This window comes from Lynx rufus, unplaced genomic scaffold (assembly GCF_022079265.1).
Source record: "Lynx rufus isolate CCGP_SWC_20201006 ecotype Redwood Valley unplaced genomic scaffold, mLynRuf1.p SCAF_1, whole genome shotgun sequence".
Classification (NCBI taxonomy): domain Eukaryota; kingdom Metazoa; phylum Chordata; class Mammalia; order Carnivora; family Felidae; genus Lynx; species Lynx rufus.
In genome coordinates this window covers 98382629-98391052 of record NW_025814823.1, presented here as the reverse complement: position 1 = coordinate 98391052, position 8424 = coordinate 98382629, and the positions used below count along the sequence as shown (strand labels likewise).

The 8424-nt window shown below is 39.4% G+C and overlaps 1 pseudogene; it reads right to left on the bottom strand.

The window, feature by feature from the left end:
* Positions 1-3668: 3668 nt before the first annotated feature.
* LOC124509391 (rho guanine nucleotide exchange factor 39-like) lies at positions 3669-4917 on the bottom strand (annotated as a pseudogene).
* Between the last annotated feature and the right edge of the window lie 3507 nt (positions 4918-8424).

The window sequence follows — 8424 nt, the reverse complement described above, 5'->3', positions numbered from 1 at the left end:
CAAATTATGGAAACCACCCAAGTATCTGTTGAAAGATGAATGGATAAAGAAGATGTGGTGTATATATACACAACATCAGCCATTAAAAAGAATGAAACCTTGCCATTTGCAACAATGTGGATGGAGCTAGAGAGAATCATGCTAAGCAAAATAAGTCAGAGAAAGACAAATATCATATGATTTCACTTATATGTGGAATGTTGTGTTTTTGTTTCTTTCTTTCTTTTTTTTTTTTTTTTTTTGAGAAAGAGGAGGGAAGGGGAGAAGCAGAGAGAGAGGGAGAGAGAGGAAAATCCCAAAAAGAGTCTTCCCCTTGGCAGAGCAGAGCCTGAGATGGGGCTCGAACTCACCAACCTACGAGATCATGACCTGAGCTGAAACCAAAAGTCAGACACTTTACCAGCTGAGCCACCCAATCCCTCTAGTCATAGGTGGAATTTAAGAAATAAAACAAACAAGTAAAGGGGCAGGGGGAAAACAGAAAAAGGCAAACCATGAAATAGAATCTTAACTACAGAAAACAAACCGATGGTTACCAGAGAGCAGGTGAATAAGGGGGATGGGTGAAATAGGTGAACGGGGTTAAGAGGACACTTAACCATGATGAGCACTGAGTAATGTAGAGAATTGTTGAGTCACTATATTGTACACCTGAAACTAATATAACACTGTGTTAACTATACTGGGATTAAAATTAAAAGCTTAGTTTAAAAAGATGTAAAAAAAAAAAAAAAGATTAGTGACCATCTATTATGTGGGTCTACTTCTAGGCTCTCTCTTCTGTGATCTATTTGTCTATTCTTTCATCAACACAATACTGTCTCAATGACTGTAGCTATCTAATAAATCTTATAGTGTCACTCCTGCAGCTTTGTTCTTCTCATTCCATATTTTGTTGACTATTCTGGATCTTTTATGGATGCTTTCCCATATAAACTTTATAATCAGTTTCTTGAGATCCAAAAAATAACTTCCTGGGATTTTAATTGGGACTGTATTGAATCTATTGATTAAGTAGGGAAAAACTGACATCTTTACAACACTGAGTCTTCCTACCCATCAAAATGGATTCTTTATTTGTTCTTTGATATCATTTTTAAGAGTTTTGTATTTTTCCTCATACAGAATCTTGTACTTTTTGTTAGATTCATACCTAAGAATTTCATTTTGGGGGCATTGTGGTTTTGGAAGTGATATTGTGGTTTTAGTTTCAAATTCCACTTGTTCCTTGCTGGTATGTAATACAAGAGTTGACTTTTGTATATTAACCTTGTATCCTAAAGCTTTGCTGTAATCACTTACTAGTTCCTGTAGTTTCACCAGTTCTTTCAGATACTCTACATAAAGAAGCACGTCATCTTTGAACAAAGATAAATCAATCTGTTGAGAGAGATTTGAGTTGAATATGAAGCTGTACTTCTGTAGGGCAAGGCTCTAAGTGACCAAGCCAAGAGCACACACTGGGAAAAGCCTACCTATGAAAGCATGCAAAGGGTTCTGAAAAAGTACAAGAGCAATAATGCAAAGGATTAGGAAGGACCCTGCTGAACACTCAGGCATTTACAAGAGAGCTTTAGGAACCGCACTGCATATGTAAATCTAATATAGCCCCAGTTAAAGGGTATTTTAGATCCTTCATAAAGAAGCTTTAAAACAACCCTGACAAGACACTGATATGCAAGCAAATTAACTGCTAGCAGAAACAACACCCAAAAAGTCATTAAAATATGAAAAAAAAATCTAGAAGCTCAACAAAATAAGACTGATAATGTTCCATATAAACAAAAATTACCAGAACAAAGAAGAAAAATGATGCCTTTAACCAGAAGATAAATCCATGAGTAGCAACAAACCTAGAAATCACAAACACAGGAAATTTGTGCTTAACCCCTCCTTTGAGTTATTCTTTATATTTTTAGTTATTATCTATATTTTTCATTCTAATATTTTATTATATTCAGTTTTCTGCCAAAGTCACCCAACTTGTCTTTAATTCCTTATATTTTTAATCATAATTATTTTACCATTACACCTGATAATTTGATGATCTGGATTCCCTTTGAATGTTTCTATAGTCACTTTTTGCTCCTGGGCTTTTGATCATCTCTGTTTCTGAACACCTGATTGTTTTTGATGTAGTGTTGAACAGTGTATACAAAAATTATAGACATATTTTTCAGACAATGGAAGATGTTCTTGCTGGCCAAGATTTACACTGCTTTCTGCCATGCAGGCCAGAGACCTGTAACACTGGGGACCATTAGCATAGTTTCTGATTAGACTTAATCCTAGGACAGAGCCTTATGGAATCTCCTTCAGAAAACTGTGGCATTTACCAAGACAACTCCTCCTTGGCTCTCTCTAAATTCAATTTGTTGTCTTCTAACCTCCTTGAAGCTGCTCAAAGTTCTGCTCTGCTTCTCAGCCTGTCATCTACTGATAATTCTATGAAAACAGCCATTTAAGTGCCTTAGAGAAGAAATCAGTAACCTTTATCACAGTCAATGGCCCTGTCCTGATTCCTAGGGAGGGCCATCCCAGGTTGTTAGCACACTTTAGGCCCAACTACCATATAGAAGAGGCATTCTCCAGATGAAAAGTGACTTCCTGGTGGAGTACACAGGGAGAATAAGCTGCAAGGGCCCGAAAGTCAGTATTCATCTCTGCCTCCCTGAAATTGAGAACCCCATTCTCTCCCCTTAGAGAGCCAAGCCATGTCCACTTGAGTAGCTGGCCAGAGTGGAGCCAATTCACGGAGCTCAGGTTCTAGGTTCCTGGCAGTTGCCGAAGGCAGAGTTCTCAACTTTTAAGTCAAGACCAACATGAGCCATGGACAATGGCAACCCACAGTTATTGGCTGGGGAGGCAGAGCTGGGAATGAAGCGAGGAGTGGAGGAAGATGTCTTAGCCTGGTCTCTATGGCTCACAGCGCCAATCTTCTCAAGAGTACTTGAAGGCCACACAAAAATTCAGCAAACTAGAACAGGTAACAGTTTGCCAACCCTCGCTTAAAAGTCAACAATGACTCCTGATACCAGACTATCTACTCTATGCCCTTTTTCAAGATTTTAATTCAGAAAATTTTTTTTTAAGAAAAACACTTTACTAAAATCCAGTGGGAAGATAAATTGTAGAAACTGCATACAACATAAAACATCCAGTTACAAAGCTGCAATCTTGATAAACAACCAGCCACAGACATACTACGAGCTATCAGTCCCAAATCCCCTCATTTGTATTGGAGGGGCTGGTTCAGCAGAGGTTCAATTGGGTCAAATTTGGTTTCCTGATTCTTTTTTTTTTTCTAATCGTTAATTTTTCATAGAGAGAGAATGTGCATGCCTTAATGGGGCAGAGAGACAGGGAAACAGAGGATCCAAATCCAGCTCCACACTGGCAGTATAGAGCCCAATGTGGGGCTCAAACTCACCAACCATGAGATCATGACCTGAGCCGAAGTCGAATGCTTAACCAACTGAGCCACCCAGGTTCCCTGGTTTCCTGATTCTTCAGGGCTGGTCAAATGAGTTTGCATGGCATGGTTCCAAGCAAACACAAAATGACCCTTCTGCAACCATCAAGGGTTCTGTGTTTTGTTTAGTAGTGAGGATTTATTTGTACTCCTGACTCTGACCTATCCCTCAAGTACCCTGGAATTTGTGATTTCTCTAGTTCTCCTGGCCGCTGATGGCCCAAGTAAGACTGTGGTGCCAGAACAACAGCTCTCCTGGTCTGTGGACTTAAGCAGTAACTTCTCATGGGGGAAAGGACAGGCTGCGCAGTCTACCACAAGGACCTCCTGAGTGGCCAAAGACCCTGTGGCATTGACACAGGGCCATGGGGTAGAGGGCATGGCAGACAAAGGTGCTACTCTGCAGCAGGTGCAGTGGGGTGTCGAGATTTGGACACGAGCAGCACATGAGAGAAGAGGAAGAACATTTCGGCAAAGTTCCCCATGGGAGGCACTATCAACAGCCAAGCATGGAGTAGGAACCAGCGACCTGAGGTAAGCCCCTCTTCCTGGCAGTCACTGGCCAAACTAGAGGTGCTGCTCATTCTTCGGTTTCTGACAAAAGCTGTGGATTTTCTGCACAGTTTCAGTGAGCCAGGCAACCCTGGTGAGTCCCTTGGTGGTCAGGGCTATTGGGACCTGTGTTTTCAGCCAAAGCCATGACAAGAATCTCCTGCTGCTGGAGCCTCTGCAGAGGCTGAGGGAGCAGGTCCTGAAGATGAAGGCTCACAAATTCAGGGCTGACTTCCTGAAGTCGCACAAATCTCCAGAAACATTTTTCTCTAAGTTGTTCTTGCAGGGTGGTCCAGGACCTCTACATGTTGGCAGCAAATTGAGAGTAGAGCTCTAGGTGGGGGCAGAAGCCTTCCAGCCCCTGTCCCCAGTGCCCTACTTTGGAGGTAGGGAAGCAGCTCTTGGCTGGTGTCATAATGAGTTCCCAGGACCCAGAGTGGGCCTGGTGCTTTGCTAGTTGTAGAGTGCCCTTGGCTCTTGGAATTCCCATGAAATACATGGCCACCACCAGCTCTGGCTGTTCCTGGTAGCACCCTCGGTCTCCATCAGCTCCCAGGCAGTGCAGGCACATTTCGGCTCCCAAGCGCACACTGCTATAGCACCTGGCCTCTCCTGCTGGGCTGAGGGGTCAGTGCTCTAATCCAGAAACTCTTGCTGCCTAGATAGCTTTCTCACTTCTAAACATTTTTTTTAAACGTGTGTGCAGATTTTTCTCAGTAGATTTAGTCTAAAACAGAGTTTCTCAATCTCGGCACTCTTGACATTTTGGGTCAGACACTTCATTGTGGAGGACAGTCGGATGCACTACAGGATGGCAGCAGCTTGCCCACCTCTATCCACTGGGAGCCAGTATCACTTCCCCAGTTCTGACGAGCAAAAATGTCTCCAGACATTGCCAAATATCCCCTCGGGAGACTATTGCCCCACTTCGGAACTACTGGTAAAAAATAACTACTTTTGCATTACCAGAAGAGGAAACTGAACATATTTAAACTCCTTGAATTCTGGTTATTTTTATGCAAAAAATAAAAAACAGCATTATAAGGATTATATAACCTAGAAAACGCTCGACTTAGTGTTTCATATATAAGAAACTATTTTGGGGAGCCAGACATGTGCCTAAAGATATAAAGATAGTTAATAATATATTTCGGATGGGTCAGTAAATAATAATTATTAAATGTGTCCATAACCCATGCTTGTTAATAATTTGAATCTATTACATGTTTATGAAGTTACCAGGATTTTTCTCAACTTATTTTACATTTATTATCCATTTCACCCTCACAATAATCCAAGGAGATAGGTACATTGTTGTTCTCATCTTTAACATGTAGAAAATGAGGTGCAGAGATGTTAAGTAACTTGCCCAGTATTGACAGGAGATAAGTGACAGCACCAGAATTCCAACTGAAGCCTTCAGTCTCTAGAGACTCAGCTTTCATAGTTTGCTATTTTTAAAAGAATGAAGCTTAATAATAAAAATGTGCTTTGAATTCCTGGTTGCAAGGATTTCTGGATGTGATGGATTTTATTGAATTAGTCACTGTGTTTCTCTTCGGGGTTCTTTTAATGCTTGCTCATAGCTCTTTTAAAAAGGATGAAGACTGAGTTCATTTAAGACCATTTTGTTCAGTACTTAAATAAGCTGAATGATGTTCATAATAATGAGATTTTGGATTATATGTGCAAAGATTTAAAATGTCCCAGGAGGAATTTAGTATAGAATTCATAAAATATTTCTTGACAGCTAGAGTTCTTAAGCACAATTGTGGCCAAAAAGTAATAGAATATCGAAAAGTGGAAAAATAAAAAACAGCTAACAATATGACTGCTATAATTTACCAGCATAACTTCCTAATGGGATTCAGGTCATAAATTCAATTTCCAGGTGAAAAGTCACTATTAAAAGTTGTTGAGAACCAAGCCAAGATTATTAGGATGATATAGAATGGGTAGAGATAAAGGAGAAGAGCAGACATGTTTAATAATATCCTCTGTTCTAAAAATCAACTGTTATTAGTTATGCATTAATATGTAAAGAAGTATAAGGTGTGCATACTACTACACAATTTGGACCTCGGAATTTCAAATAAATGATCATGTACCTGAGGTGAAGCAGGGAAGATATGATGCAAGAAGGAGAGATATTTTACTAGTGGGCAGGCAAGGACATGGGCATATTTAAATTTGGTAAGCAGAAAGAAATCTTTATTAGCGCTTATACAGTTAGAACTAGGTATGTCCAAGTACACATGCACACATGTTTACATATATATTCAAACACATTTTTGTCTGATCTAGTTTATTACCTGTTTGTTTTGTTTTGTTTTGTTTTTAATGTTATTTCTTTTGAGAGAGGAGAGAAGAGTAGAGAGAGAGAGAGAGAGAGAGAGAGAGAGAATCCCAACCATGCTTCACACTCAGCATGGAGCCTGACATGGGCTTGATCCCATGAAGCCATGAAATCATGACCTGAGCCAAAATCAAGAATCAGACACTTAATCACCTGAGTCACCCAGGCTCTCTGTTTATTATGCCCTAAAGATGCACTCAACAAGCCCAGACATATTTGTCTTTCTAAGAACAGTAGTATAGTTATGGTATTAACATAATCTATTCCCCTAAATTACACATAGAGAGTGATTCCAGAACCCAAATGTGGGTCATTCATGTTTAACTTGGAAAAACTTTATGTCATACTCAAATAGCATATAAGATGCTATTAGGTCATGTTCGCATTAATAAATTATTATTTTCTATCTCTATGTTAAACACATAGAGAAAGATAATTAAAGGAAGGAGCCTAGATTTTAAGAAATAAAATTATTTAGGGTTTCCCCAAAGCTTTGTAGCCTATGTAGAATCATGACAATATAATTTGACATTGGTCCTAGCTATGATGGTATGACCAGTACTAGCCTAGCTCTTCAAAAATAAAACAGAAAGTTTAATGAGGCAATTGTTTGCCAAAAGTGGACAAAAGGGACAAAAGATTGCAGGTTTTGAGAGTCTGGGAATACATGGAGTAAGACCCACAACATCCATGGCTTAGTGTGTACAGGCACTTTCTAGAACACAGGAAAGCCAGGGACAAACAGAGCACGATAGTCTTTCTAAACTGAGGAAATACAGACTGGCGATATAAATCATTAAACTGACTGGAGGTTGTGGATTAGGATAGAAAACAAAAGGGAGCTGAATAGAAGACAACTCCCAGAATCTACATGGAGTTCCTCTTACTTTGCTGGTCAAATACTATGCTGTGTGTATTGTGAGTGAGACTCTGGAAGGTCTGGAAGAGAACAGATGCTAGCCATAAGCTAGCTGGACATTGTAGCACCTGTGCTGTCTAGAAGACACAGAGGTCCAGCAAGAACGGAAAGTCTCTGCTGAACACTTGGTACTTTGCCTGACTCCCAGGAAGTCACTTACTGATCCTAGAATAATAGGTAATACAGACTCACTCTAACAAAGCTTTTTATAAGCATGGTTACCAGTAAGGGGAGGCTTGCAAGAATGAAACTAAGCACTTCCCAGAGAAAGGCAACAGAAACTGACCACAAGAAAGCCTAGATGTTGGAATCGGTAGATGAGGTGCGTATGTATTTACATATGTCCAGAGACTTAAATGAATGTGTGTTCATAATAAATAAACAGATGAACCTGAAAAGTAAAATATTTGAATTTTTTTAATGTTTATTTATTTTTGAGAGAGAGAGAGACAGACAGAGTGTGAACAGGGGAGGGGCAGAGAGAGGGAGACACAGAATTGGAAGCAGGCTCCAGGCTCTGAGCTGTCAGCACAGAGCCCGACACGGGGCTCGAATTCATGGACCGTGAGATATGACCTGAACCGAAGTCAGATGCTTAACCAACTGAGCCACCCAGGCACCCTGAAAAGTAAAATATTTTAAAAGCAAAAGGGGGTGAGTGAATGGGTTAACAACAGCTTGGAAACAACAGAAGAAAAAGAAAAAAATAGAGACTCAAAGATGCATGAGTCAAAATTAAGTGGTAAAACATAAACATAAATGGTCAAATAGAAATATAAGTATAAAACATTAAATATATATATATATGTATATATATATATATACATATATATATATAAATGGTCCCAGATAGAAGGACAAGGGAAAAGAAAAAATGCTTGAAGAAATGAGGGCTCAAACTCACCATAATTTGGTAAAAAAATAAATAAATAAATACCAAGATCCAGGAAGGCCAGCAAATCTCAGAAAGAATGTATAGAAATAAAACACATTTGGATACGTTACCTTCTAACAGCTGAAAATGATAAATCAAGGTAAAATCTTGAGAGCAGCAAGAAAAACAACACATGCGAGAGCAATGAAACAAATGACAATTGACTTTTTTTAATGTTTACTTATTTATTT